General features: G+C 32.7%; 1 long non-coding RNA gene across 1 annotated transcript; it reads right to left on the bottom strand.

The window, feature by feature from the left end:
* Positions 1–5,663: 5,663 nt before the first annotated feature.
* On the bottom strand, positions 5,664–9,232 carry LOC132638418 (uncharacterized). The gene is made up of 4 exons (XR_009581722.1): positions 8,946–9,232; positions 8,447–8,473; positions 8,241–8,340; positions 5,664–5,922 (listed from the first exon to the last, which is right to left on the bottom strand). It is a non-coding gene; the product is annotated as an uncharacterized LOC132638418 (long non-coding RNA).
* Between the last annotated feature and the right edge of the window lie 5,623 nt (positions 9,233–14,855).

The raw sequence follows: 14,855 nt of genomic DNA, 5'->3' as shown, positions 1-14,855 counted from the left end.
TATCAGGCCCCTGTAGCACATGGTTATAGTCGTGCTCATAGAGGCCGTGGTGATAGATGTGGTGGGGCTAGAGGGGCTGGCGAAGCTAGAGGGACTGGTGGCCGAGGGGGTGGGGCCAGAGGGACTGGTGGGCGAGGTGGTAGGGACAGAGGGCGTAGGGCTAGGGGGGCTGGTGGCCGATGTGGTGGCGATGGAGCCCTCCGTCTAGTAAATGAGCCCGACGAGCATGCTACCATTCTCGCTCCATCCCAGCAGCATCCGTATGTTCCAGATCGCCCGTCGACTTCTTACCGATCGTCGACACCTCTATATATTCTGGCAGAGCTTTTTTCAGAGTGGCCATCATTAGAGGCATACCATGCGCAGCCGCCAATTCGTCATCCACAGGGAAAATGGCCAGTTCGTGATCTACAGGGTGGCAGGGAGCTGGAACATGACTTCACATTCCTGGACTTCGGTAGCTGGAGCCAAGATGTAAGTGTTTTAAATAATTATTTTAACAAATTAAAATACTTATACTAATTATTATATAATTTTTCATTTCTTAGGATCCAGCTTTGGCACCATCTATATCTCTGGCTCCAGGGCCTGCTTAGGAGCCCACTTGGGAGACTGCTGAGGACCTAGCTCGAGAGCCCTCTCATCATCCATCTCAGGAGCCCGTTGACACACAGGTTTGATTTTTTACCAAATATAATGTATTAATTGGATCTAAATTATAATTAGGTTTTTAATTGTTTATATGTTATTTCAGGTTTAGTTTTGAATAAATCTAAACTAAATTGTTTATATGTTATTTCAGGTTCATTCTTATGCACCTGAGGACCCGTCTCTAGCTCTAGCACCATCTACATCTCCGGCTCCGAGGCCCGCTCAGGAGACCGCTGAGGAGCCAGCTTGGGAGCCCTCTCATCATCCATCTCAGGAGCCCGTCGACACATATGTTTAATTTTTTACAAAAAAGATAATGTATTAATTAAATCAAAATTATAATTAGGTTTTTAATTGTTTATATGTTATTTCAGGTTCATTCTTCTGCGTTTGTGGACCGGTCTCCAGCTGAGATTGACCCATCTTCTGATGCTGATGAGATTCCGACCATACAAATCCGGCCCTGGAAGAAGCATGTTATGCTGAAGGGCACAAGGAAGGAAATGACGGATGATCATAACATAGTGCACCCTATTATTAAGAGGAAAGGGGGGGGGGGGGGGTGGAGATGATGGTGAGCGTGGTGGGGATCGTCTTAGGCCTATGGTTACTCTAAAGGCTCCCACATATAGGACCTAATGAAGAAGGGGGGTGTAAATTGTGTATATGTAAATAAATTGTACATTTTATGTTAATATTATATTTTTACTGGTATTATTTTCTTAATTATAATTAGTTATCTTAGTCTTTATTATCGTTTATTAATAACTCGTGCGTTGTCCTAAATTAATTATGAAAATAATCTCGACATATTCGAAATAAATTAATGCCTAGACTTAATAATAAAACGCTTAAATAAAAACCTTATAAAATAAAACAGTTAAACCTAAAAATAACAAGTTTCCAAACAAACAACACTTACTTCGGTGCCCTTTATAACCCCTAAAACGCCGACTCAAACGTTTACGTATACTTAATGTATTGAGCCTACATTATTGTTCGCAGAAAAAGATATCAGATTCTATATAAAATATTGATATTCCTGCGTTTTGAAACATGACTAATCTTTGGTCAAAGTATAGAAAAAACGTGAAATTTCAAAAGTTTGAAATTATACAGGTGTGGGTATTTATTAAAGACCTTTTGTGCACTAATTTAGTGCGCAATAGGACTTAACTGAAAATTTACAGTTTAGTCCTATTGCGCACTAAATTAGTGCGCAAAGGTTAGTTTGGTAACATTTTTTTATTGCGTTATTTTGGTACCTCCGTACAATTTTTGGGTCATTTAAGTTGCGGACTCCTCCTACAATGCTCGGTGATAATGGACCTACAATTGATGAGATGAACGCGTGTACACAAAATTATGTTAGGGTTTACCCTGAATTTCCTACCTTATTTGAATTTTACCATAATTGTGTTTTACTTCAAAAGGGATTTCTTGGTAGAAAAAGTATTCTTTGTGAAAAAGGATTCTACCATATTCATTCCTTTTCTTGTAGTAGAAGATTAAGACTTCTATAGATTGTTCTTCTCATTCATAACACAATAACATCCATAATGTAGTCGTTTAGAGAGTTTTGTTTATGGGGAGATTATTCTCTCCATAATTTTTAATGCTTTCTTTTAAATTAGGTTTTAATATGTAGGTCGCTTGACCAAACCATATTAAATATTATTTTCTTTTAGTATGTTTTTCTTTGTCATCTGATTCATCATTGTTCAAGATTTGTAATTTATAGCTTCCGCATGATGCCCTGATATTTCTATCCCAACAAATTATACTACATAATTTTATATAAATTTATAATGTTTAATTATAGCTAATTCACGAGTATATTTGTTTTAACTAATTTTATATTTATAAAGTAATATAATTTCATGTAACATTTGGTGTCGTTAACTTTTAACTTGAGCAGATTGTTTAAAGTTCCCTTTTCTATATTTCTATCTCGGAAGTTTAGTGGACTCGTAGCTTAAATTTACAATTAAACTTTTACGGGCCGCTTGGTAGCTGATTAGAGTTATGCACTATTAGTAGTGCAATTATTAATTATGAGAGAATTTATATATTATTTTATGTAGAGATTATTTACGTAGGATTTAGTTGTTCATGCATTAATTATTCATGTTTTAGTTATTCCATCTTCTATTATGCATAAATTAATATATATATTCTCTCATAACTAATACATGTATTAATTATGTGAGTTCTTAAATTACAAATCAAACACCGTATTAGACATGTTGAATTTTATACAAGCAAAAGAACACTACCAAATATGATACTTACTTTTACAAAATTTAATACACGAATAACTTAGCCCTTAACCAACTACCAAAACAAACCCCTTATTGTTTTAGGTTGCGTGTGTAATTACAAGCTCAATATTGACGGTTCTTGCCAAGAAAAAACTCGAGTGGGAGGCATTGAGAAAGTTATTAGAAACAACAATGGGAATTGGGTCATAGGTTTTTCTAAAAGATTGCCAAACACCACTAACACTCTTGCAGAACTAACAACTTTGTTGCAGGGACTGAAGTTAGCCCATAAACAAGGCATAACACCACTTGAAATAGAATGTGACTCCACCGAGATAATAAAACATGTTAAAACAAGGACATGATACTTATGACCTTCTGATCTTTGAATGTAGATCCTTGATCGAGAATATGGGAGACCACCAATCAAGCATGGATATCCGGAGCAGAACTCGATCGCTGAAGCACTGACCAAAGAAGGAACAAGAAGGAAGTTTTATGGTTCTATCATGATTTTGGTAGTTCCTCCAGTGTATGCGAGTGCAGTATTTTGGGCAGACATAGAAGGAACTATGTGTACACGAACAGTTTCTAACTGTAACTGTCTATTTTTGGATGCTACTTTTGAACATGCCCAAAGCAATGCTCCAAATGATTCTGTAACTTAACAATTTGGACGATGGAATGAAAACTTTATTTATCAAAAACAAAGTGTGTACTTTTTTGAGCTCTTTACAGCTAAAGCCTAAAGCAAAGGTCCCTATGAATGAAAATATTTTTGTTTCATTTTCAATAATTTTTTTGCAATTTATTTTTGTTTTTGAAAGTTTTGATGTGTTATCAAATAAAGGATTAGCACCAACTCGTGGTGTGATGGATAGGATCTCTCGACCCTTAATCAGTATATTAGATTTGTGTTTTGGGTATGAAAATAATTCTGCTAAGGAGCCTGTCCCCCTTAAGTGAGGGTAAGAAACAAAAAAAAAAAAACAAAAAACGAATAATAGATTTTCGTTCAAACGTAAAGTATTCATAAAGCTTCAAAGAAAACTATAACTCAAACAAGTTTTCTTTTTACAAAAAGTTGTCCAAACTTTTTTCTTACCACTACAAAAATATTATAGGGGAAATGACATATGGTACTTACTTAAGACTCTTTATTACAAAATATATAAATAGTTTTCCTTATTTACAAAACATAACGGATTTTCATATTTTTTTCATTTTCTTTTAATTTTTTTAAAAATAATTTTTAAAATTAATCTTCTAAAAAATAATTTTTAATTATAATTTTTTTTTAAAATTAATCTTTTAAAATTATTAATTTTTTAAAAAAACTAATTTTTTAAAATTATTAGTTTTTTTTTAAAAAAAAAATTAATTTTTTGCTTGAGGCTTAAAAATTAACTCAAATTTTTGTGTATGAAAGCTGTATAAAAATGTGTATATGTGAGCGAAATTTTTAATATAGTTTTCATATACAAAATTGTGAGCGAAATTTTAAGCCTTGAATATTGTATGAAAAGTTTTTGTAGTTGTATTGATTTTTCAGAAACCTAATATGAACCTTATACATGAAAAATGTGAGCGGAATTCTAAGTCTAAGTCTTCAGCGAGATGTACACATTTCATACCATTTTCATATATAAATTTTTGAGCGTAATGTTTAAGCCTTGAACAAGATATACACATTTTATATATTTTTCACACACAAAATTTGAACGAACATTTTAAGCCTTGAGCAAGATATGCACAAAATTTTGAGCAATTATTTTAAGTCTTGAATGTTGTATGAACATTGTATACAATTTGTATTAATTTTACAGAAACCTAACATGAACTTTATACACGAAAATGTGAGCGAAATTCTAAGCCTTGAGCGAGATACAAATTTCATACACAAAATTTTGAGCGAATGTTTTAAGCCTTGAACAAGACACACATTTCATACATTTTCATAAAGTTTTCATATACTAAATTTTGAGTGAACTTTTTAAGTTTTGAGCGAGATATCCACATTTCATGCACGTTCCATACACAAAATTTTGAACGATTTTTTTAAGCTTTAAGCAGAAAAAAAAATATTTTAAAAAATATTTTTAATTACTTTTTTTAAAAAAATTAAAATTTTTTTTTTAAAAAAATTAATTAAAAAATATTTTTCCTTTTAAAAAAAAGTTTGTATGAAAGATGAAAATTCGTTATGTTCTGTAAATTAAAAAGTTTCGTCATATTCCATAAATACTTTACTTATTATGTATTTATATGTCATTCACCCTATATTATACTTCCTCTGTTTCAATTCATGTGAACCCATTTCCTTATTAGTCGGTGCAAAACAAAAATGACCTCTTTCTATATTTGAAAACAATTTACCTTTATGCAATGATTTATGGCCACATAAAATATATGTGACTCATTTTACACCACAAGTTTAAAAGTCTTCTCTACTTTCTTAAATTTCGTGTCCAGTCAAATGAGTTCACATAAATTGAAACAGAGGGAGTATGTTTCTTCTTTTTCACACACTGGAATATATCAGGGCTAGGGGTGTACATGGACCGGGTTGATTCGGATTTTTTACAAACCAAACCAAACCATTTGTGTCGGGTTATTAAATCTATAAACCAAACCAAACCAATAAAAGTCGAGTTTTTCGATATCAATTTTTCTCGAGTTTTTCGGGTTTTTCATAGTATCTAATGAAAAGCACAGAGCAGTGCTTCTTAAAAAGAGTTCTAGTACAAAATATCAACATATAAGATGGAGGCAAAACACTATTTGAAGTTTTAACTTTATAGTATAACTAAAATGTCAAATGGCCATAAAATGTCAGATGTAGCAAAAACAAAAATCCAAATCAGTGCAATATACTACAGCAACTGAAAGGAATAACTGCAGCTTGAAGATTGGGCAAAAATCCAAATCACTACAGCTTGAAGATTGGGCAAAAATCCAAATCAGTGCACTATACTACAGCAACTGGGCAAAAATAAACAAAGGCTGCAGCCTGCAAGATACATACAACAGTCAGCAACTGAAAGGAATCACTGCAGCTTGAAGATTGAGCAAGTACTGCTGTTTACACCAGCTAGAAAAAGCAGGGCAATATACTGGATATTAGTGCATAACCATTCCCCATGGACCAGGTAATTAAAAATATAGCACTGAAAAGTAAAGGGGGGAATAATGTCATTCTTCAGATGGTCTTCAAAGTATGAATACGTATTTCATGTTTTGGCATTCCTTAAATGGTAAATCCGATCTCAGATGCATAACAAAACATTAATAATTGATTTATCTAAAGTTTATGCTATTAAGTACCAAATATTAAAAAACAAAAGGGAAGCAAATTGTCTACTTTAACCTTGAGTACTATGTCTTTTGGTCCTAGTTCTGCAAGTCTCAGTTACCAAAGAAACTCAAAGCATGAACCACGGATAACATGAAAACAAACATCATATAAGAGGTTAGAGCTGAAGCTATGCAAGTAATTAGACATGCAAAATAAGAAGATATGAGAGACTTGACCCATAATGTCATAGTGTTGAAGATGCATGCAGAGAATCAACACTTGCAAATAGCAACTGTTTAGAGAAAGTATCTACTATCTCCATTCTCCTATCTTGTACTTGATGATTAACATCATGCTCTTTTTGGTGTTTTTTCTTTTAATTCACGATTCAATTAATTCTGAGAAGACCATAATCATTTATGAGGAATAACTTTTGTCTTAAAAAGTTGTGCAGTTCTGCAGATGTACTGGTTACTCTAACAGAAGTGAGTGAGGTATATCTAGGATTAGCTTTATTATCAACCTGGTATTCAAGACCATCGGCGGCAAAATATAAATATGGCTGATGCTCACTCTTCTTTCCAGGAAGACCTCCAGATATAAAAAATATCACAGAGGACCTGTATCATTCAACTAATGAGCAGAAGAAGAATACATGAAAGTAAATTAGAGACAACCGGAGGAAGTATGCCCAAGGGATACACCATTAGGAGTGGGGGAGGGGGGGGGGGGGGAGAGAGAGAGAGAGAGAGAGAGAATGAAATTAAAATACTTTTGATTTTTCATTTACACCCTAGTTCCCATCTGGAAAAGAAAGGGGATCATCAGTCAATTCCTGTTCTGTCTGCACACTTAGCTCTCTAGTGATATTCTTTAAAGGTTTTAATATGATGTAACTGTGTGGATTACACATTGTAATTTTAACACATTGAATACAATAATCCAATCCTACATTCTTCATTTCTCTACTGGACTGCTTCTCTTCTTCTTCTTAGTTCTTCTTCTTCTTCTGTTCTTCTAATCATGTGTTCTTCATCTACTCTCATCTAGAATCAATCACATAATCATCTATCTCAAATAACAACATGGTATCTTGGCTACATAATTCATGATCCAAGATAGAACAATGGCATTGACCCTTTTCCCAATGCTCCCACATAGATTCGGGATAGTTTTCTATTCTACAAGTTCTCAACCACTATTCATGAATACTGGACCAAATACAACTGACACAGAAGCATGGGACTACATACAAATGAGGCAAAGTCAGTTTGAGACAAGCACTACTTCTACAAATGAACTGACTATGCCGCATCCAGTGGAGCATGACTTGGCTAATGAAGGATCACAAAATGATCATAGTCGACAACATCACAAGCTACAAAAGCAGTTTCTTTCTATGCAAGAGGGACTAATAGAAATTCTATCAACTGCAATGTTGTAATGTGCAGGAACTGTTATAATATAGGAGAATAAGTGCCAGCCAATTCATAACTATTAAAGAAAATGAGCTATACAAAACAACTTTTTGTAGAAGAAGCCTGTAACTTTTGTAAAAGAATAGTGTAATCAATTAACATACCAATTCTCACACAGATAGTGCATCCTAAAGCCTTCTCCCTCTACAACTCTAAATGGCTGCTCATCAATAATTACAAATTCCGCAATGGCCCTCCTAATTTCATCCGCATTATACACTACCCTTTCATTAGAACCCGAAAGACCTTCTGTCCACCCTTCTTTAATAGGTTTTAATGTTGTTTGTCTCTTATCAGCGATTCTAAAGGGAGATTTGTTACATTTAATTGTTAGATGTGACCATAATGTAGTAGTCCCATTCTTGCTTTCGGCAGCAAACGTTGTTGGACAGTAATTGCATTTCACCCTAATTTTACCTCCTTTAGCTTTAAATTTGGTGAAGTGATCCCAAATCTCGGAAGTCTCTCTACCACTATTCCCAGATTTAGAAGGTTCTTTAGGAGTTGTTCTTTTTTGTTTTTTAGGAGGAGTGCGTCGATGAGGAATGTTCTTACCTTGTTGTTGTTGAGATTCTGTTGGCGCAATCGGAGGGTTGTTGTCAATCACTAGCGATTTAGTTCCAGAAGTTGTAGCTTCCATCGCGAAATACAATTTCTGTATATAATAAAAAAGTTGTAATTTGTAATAAATCAACAAATTGATAGCAATATAAATAAATTTGTAAAACGTTAAAGCTAATTAGGAAAAATAAAAGGCTTACAGTGTAAAGTTGAGAGGAAAACCTAAGCTGCAAAAAAAAAAAAAAAAAAAGAGGTCAACTCACTCACACAAAACCTAAAATGCTTCACAGCTATTCCAAACATAGACAGAATTTATTTACTTCACTCAAAAACATTAGAATTCATAATCACAAGAAAAAACTCAGAATTCAAACTGATAAATCACAAATGAAAAAAATAGAAAAAAAGAGCGAAACGAAGAAATGAATGATAAAGGAAGAATTCATTTACTTCACTCAAACATAACAATTCATAATCACAGGTGAAAAAATGAAGAGAATAAACTTGAAAAACAGGCTGATAAATCACAAACGAAAAACAAATAAAATAGATACAAAACCTAAATGCTTCACAGCTATTCAAAACATAACAGAATTCATTTACTTCACTCAAAAATGAAGAAAAAAAACTCGGAATTCAAACTGATAAATCACAAATGAAGAAGAAAAAAGCAGATAAATAACAAAACAAAAGGCTTACAGTGTAGTCTGTAGGGTTGCTGATTTGAGAGGAAAGCAAAAGAGGGATCTAAAATGAGAAAATGAGAAGTGGAGAACGACGACTTTTGTGAAATGAGAAAGGGATATGAAGATCTGATTTTGGGAGAAGGGTTGTAGGTGAATATGGGCTTTTTAGATACATATGCTGATATGCATTACGTTTTGGATATCTGATGTTCATTTCCTTATGGGCCATTTTTGTATATTATTTACATGGGCTTCTTAAGTCCAAATCTAAATGTAAGAAAGAAAATAAAAATTATGAAAAAATTTAAGAAAATATTTATAAATTACATTTTAATAAATATTTTTATGTATAACATAATTTAAAACTAGTATATCTATAATCGAGTCGGTTTGGGTTCGGTTTGACTTTTTTTAGTTAAAACCAAACCAATCCTATAATGGTCGGGTTTTTTTTTCAAACACCAAACCAAATCGAACCAAACCACTAGTCGGGTTTTTTTTTCGGTTTGGTTCGGTTTGGTTCGGTTTTTCGGTTTACCCTGTACAACCCTAATCAGCGCTATAGGTAGTTGTCCTAAAATATAGCAATGGGCTGTTATTTTTTTTTCATTGCTAACGATAAAAAAAATTCATCAGTTGTTCCTTTTAGAATAGCTATTTAGTAAATGTTCATATTTTTTAAAAATAATTTATGGACTATTTGAATCACGGTCTAACAATTTCTTTTAAGCAATATGAAGATTTCAGTTAGGGGTTTGCATAAATAGCTCTCAAATTCTACCTGTTTACCATTTAAAGGAATTATTCGTAGATGCTCATTCTCTTCTTATTATGTTTTTTTTTTTTTTTTCTCTTTATGATTCTTCATGGAGACACTACCAATTGAAAGGGAAAGTAGCTTTCTCTTTGTTTCATCAATCACTAGGTTAGTTAGTTATTGTTTTTTCTTTTGTTTTTTGTGTGGGGTTTGGAGTGGGAGTCTCTTTAAAGTTGATCAACATTTTGTATAGAAGAAAAGTTCTCCTAATTTGTTTGATAGTGATGCAACGTTCTCGTAATTTGTTTGTCAACATTCAGTTAGGGGTTGATGATTTTTTCTCTGACCACAAAAATTTTCAAGTAGGTTTCATTTTTCTTACTATAGAAAATTGGGATTTATTATACTTTTCTTATTGTTTTAAACTTTGTTTTACAAAATAAGAAGTTAACATTTAAATTCACGCTAAAATTTAAATTATTTAGTTGATTCTCATACTTCAAAATGTGCCATTATTTTTGGATGGAGCATTTATTGTGTAAATTGCTTTAGCAAGTATACTTTCTAGTAGGGGTGTACATGGAACGGATTAGTTCGGGTTTTTCAAATACCAAACCAAACCAATTGTATCTGGTTTTAAAATTTATAAACCAATCCAAACCAACATAAGTTGGGTTTTTCAATCTCGGGTTTTTTGGTTTTTTTCCTGAAAAGTCTTCATATAAAACATATAACTTTTACGTTAAGTATTTCTTTAGTCATAGTAAGATACAACTATAGAATTAAGGCGCTTCATAAGAAAATAACACAAAATGTGAGATGTTTTATAACACCGAAATAAAATATTCAACAAAAAATATAATGAAATCACATAAAATAAATATTGCTAATTAATAAGCCATAATGAAAATAATCATAATCTAAAAATACTAAGTCATGATAAAATAAGTACGACTAATAAGTATTAATTACAAGTTATGTAATTTCACTGTTTAAACCAAAACAAAATTAAAGAATGAATATCCAACATTATTGTCATTACTAATGATAGAATTGAATTATTTTGTTAGCATTAGTATTGATTTGGTTTTGGTTTGAACTTTATTTGAGTTGCTAGCATCTATGTGCTATAAAACATATTGGACCATTCAAATTCTAAGTCTAAACTTGAAATAATATGTTGAAAGACAAAAACTATGAAAAAATGTAAGAGATATTTATAAATCACATTAGAAATAAATATTTTTAAAAATTGTATATATGTATGGTCGGGTAGGTTTGGTTCGGTTTAACTTTTTTAGTTAAAACCAAATCAAACCAATTATAGTAGGATTTTTTTTCAATACCAAACCACTAGTCAGTTTGACTCGGATTATCGGTTTGGTGCAGTTTGTCGGTTTTCTTTGTACAACCCTACTTTCTAGTTAGGGCTAGGGCTAGGGGTGTACATGGACCAGGTTGGTTCAGGTTTTTCAAATACTAAACCAAACCAATCGTGTCGGCTTTTCAAATCTATAAACCAAACTAAACCAACAAAAGTCAGGTTTTTCAATCTCGGATTTATCGGTTTTTCGATTTTTTTTTGGGAAAATGTCTTCATACAAAACATATGACTTTTAATTCAAATATTTATCTAGTCCTAGTAAGATACAACTATATAATTAAGGTGTTTGTTATGAAAATAACACAAAAATGTGAGAAGAGTGATGATATTGTAATAAAATATTCAACAAAAAAAAATTAAATTGGTCTAAATAAATATTGTTAATTTATACACCATAATGAAAATGATCATAATCTAAAAATACTAAATCATGCTAAAGTAAGTACGGCTAATAAGTATCAATGACATGACTGAAAAATATAAAATTCACTTATGTGTTTTCACTCTCTAAACCAATGCAAAACTAAAGAATAAATATCAAACATTATTATTATTCCTAGTGTTAAAGTAAAATTTCTTTTGTTAGCATTAATACTATATTGAGTTAGTTTTGGTTTAGACTTTACTTGAGTTACTAACATCTATGGGCTATAAAACTTATTGAACCATTCAAAATTCTAAGTCCAAACTTGAAATAATATGTTAAAAGACAAAAACTATGAAAAAATTAAGAAATATTTATAAATTACATTTCAAATAAATATTTTTAGGTATAAAATACTTTTAAAATTGTATACATGTAATGTCGGGTTGGTTTGGTTCGGTTTGAAATAAATATTTTTATGTATAACCCTTAAACTTCGTGTTTAGTCAAACTATATCACATAAATTGGGACAGAGAAAGTATTAGTTTCGGGATGTGTCATGAGATTAGATATTTATTTATTATTCTTAGAGGCTCCAAAGACATGTGTTGGTATTACAGGTAGTATTATGTTATTGTAAGATGACTTGATGTGTTATCGGGCAGCTTTGCCATGTTTAACTGGTTTTGTCAGATTATTATTCAAGCTTCGTATTCAGATTTTTTTTAAGGCTTACTTATGTAAAAATAGATTATTAGATGAATTAAGGACATGTCCTGTGACTTTTACTTTATAAGGTGCTTGCGGTGCAGAACCTTAGCATGGGATGCCTATTGCGCCAAGCTTGGGTTTGAGCGTGACAAGTTTGATATCAGAGTTATGATTTAGAAATGTCCTAGGATTTGCCAATGTTTGTAAAGATGTGTCTAGTGGAGTCTCCTTCATATAGCCTGATCACTTGTATGAATGGGTGACTACCAGCGCACTTTAGGTATTTCTAATATGTTTCTAGATTATGTTGTAGAGCTTAAACATATCTTTAGGATCGTTTTGAAGTGTTCGTTACTTGTGTCTCGCATAAATGACTTTAACTCATGCTGGAGTTGCTAACCATAGAAACAATGGAGCTTCTAATGCATCGTCAGGCGGATGACCTACTTGAGTCACTAATCGCGTCTCTATTGAGACCAATGTTGAGGTGAAGAATGATATTGGAAACAAGGTGCCTCTACAAGCTCCACCAGTTCTGGTTGCCTCTACGGCGAGTACTGATGATATCGGATCCATGCAGAATGCAATTCAGTTACTTACAACTCTGGTAGCAGCCTAGCAGCAGTATGCAGGCCTTGAGGCTACGATAGCGGGTGGAGAAAGAAGATTTAATATAAAGCTGCTTTGATCTGAGTATTGATTCAACATCTTATGAAGTTTAATGATTGACAAACAATCTACAAGTAACAATCTATGTACAAGGAAGAATGTACAAAGATGTACAAGAACCAGGTCCTTTACAGATCTCTGAAAAGAACTGGTGAAACAGACAACATTGATGCATAATTGTTGAGAGAAACAGGTCCTTTAGACAAAAATTGGAGACATTTTGGTCTACGCAGCAGAAGTTCCGCGCTAACAAAATGGAACCTTGGAGAATTGAAATTAAGGCTTAGTCCAATTCTACAAGGAACGGGAGTTCAAGACATAGAAACATTACCATAATTGAACATATGAAAATTCGCATGGGATTAGGAGAAGTTGGCCATGTGCGTGTCATTTAAATCCAAGTCATCAAGGATTGATTTATTAAAAATAATTGACCCAAATCTTGGTTGGATTTGGAGAACGGCAAGCACCTATTCTACTTCTATAGAAAGCACAACAGTGATGCTTTGGAGATTGATCACCACCAAAAAGAGAGACTACAAAGTTAGAGCAAAGTCTACACGACAGAGTCTTGAAGAATAATCAACTACAACAATGAGAAAAAACTGTTCATGTCAAGTGTTCTTATGTTATAATAGTTAGATTCTTGTGATCCATAATGTACGCTTATTTACATTCTTAGTGAGTTGTATTAGGCGTTGATTTTGTATTGTAAAGGGCTTCATAGACTGAGTAGATTCTTTGAAGGGGTAGGAAAAGGTACCAACAATTAGGGAGAATTGTTGAGCATTGGGGTAGTGACTGTTAGAGTCAGTTCCTTAGGTGTACAAAGTGTTTTAACCTTAAAATTTGCTCGAGTTATAGTGGAGAGTTGGGGAAATCATATTGAAGACATGTTATGGTTTTTGCCTCTCTTGAACAATGAGTTCTCCATATGAAAATACTTGTATTGATTTACTATTCTGCAATTTTCCTTGTATATTTGTTGAAAGAACCCGGTCCTTTCAGAATATAAGTGACAACAAAATAATAATGGCATCAGAGAAAGATTTTTCAAGATAAGTTAACATCCCGAAAGACTAGAGATGGTTGCACCTTCAGGAGTTCAAGAAGGACAATCAACCACAAGGCCACCATCCTTCAATGAAAAATACTATGATTGGTGGAAGGCAAGTATGCAAAACTTTATTATTGGAAATTATCTTGAACTTTGGGATATCGACATGGATAGTACAAAAATCTCCATGATCATGGATGACAAAGGAAAGATATAAGTTCCAAAGAAAGAGCAGAATACACTGATGAAGATATCGAAGCAGTCCAAAAAAATGTCAAGGCAAAGAAGATCTTTATTTGTGACATTGGACCTGATGAATATAACTGAATATCATCTTGTAAAATTGTTAACGAGATGTAGGATACCTTGCAAACTACTCATAAAGGAACAAGTGAAGTAAAGAAATAAAAAATTGCCCTGTTAAATAAATAATATGAATTATTCAAGTTGAATGAAGGACAATATCTCCAGGAGATGTTCAGTAGGTTTACTGAAATAACTAATAACTAAGTTCAGTTGGAGAGATTACTTCTCTGAGCATCAGGATTGAAAAGCTCCTAGATATTCTACCTGACTGTTGGGAAAGTAAGGTAAATGCAATTATAGAGGCAAACGATCTGGAGATGTATGTCATAGGCGTGGAAATCCTGATCACTCCAGACTGTCAGGAAAGAAAAGGTGAGTCAACAAAGAACTTGCCTGACAAACAAAGCAGAGAATAGGTCCCTAAAAGCAGAATGACCACCAGGAGTGTAAGGCCTCATTTGTTTTTATTAAGATTAAGATGTCTAAATCAGAATGCACATTTGATTGATTAAGATGTTGTATTTAGATGTGAACACTGAATGACTAAGAATGTATTTTTTTCAACATCTGAATGTGCATAGTGTATTTATTTAAACATAATAAATATATAATGCAAATAAAAAGTAACTAAATATTAGAAAATAAATACAAATTTAATAAAATAAAAATATCAT

Source organism: Lycium barbarum, chromosome 4 (genome assembly GCF_019175385.1).
Source record: "Lycium barbarum isolate Lr01 chromosome 4, ASM1917538v2, whole genome shotgun sequence".
Taxonomy (NCBI): domain Eukaryota; kingdom Viridiplantae; phylum Streptophyta; class Magnoliopsida; order Solanales; family Solanaceae; genus Lycium; species Lycium barbarum.
Note: the sequence above shows the minus strand (reverse complement) of the source record. Positions and strands in the feature narration are given on the sequence as shown.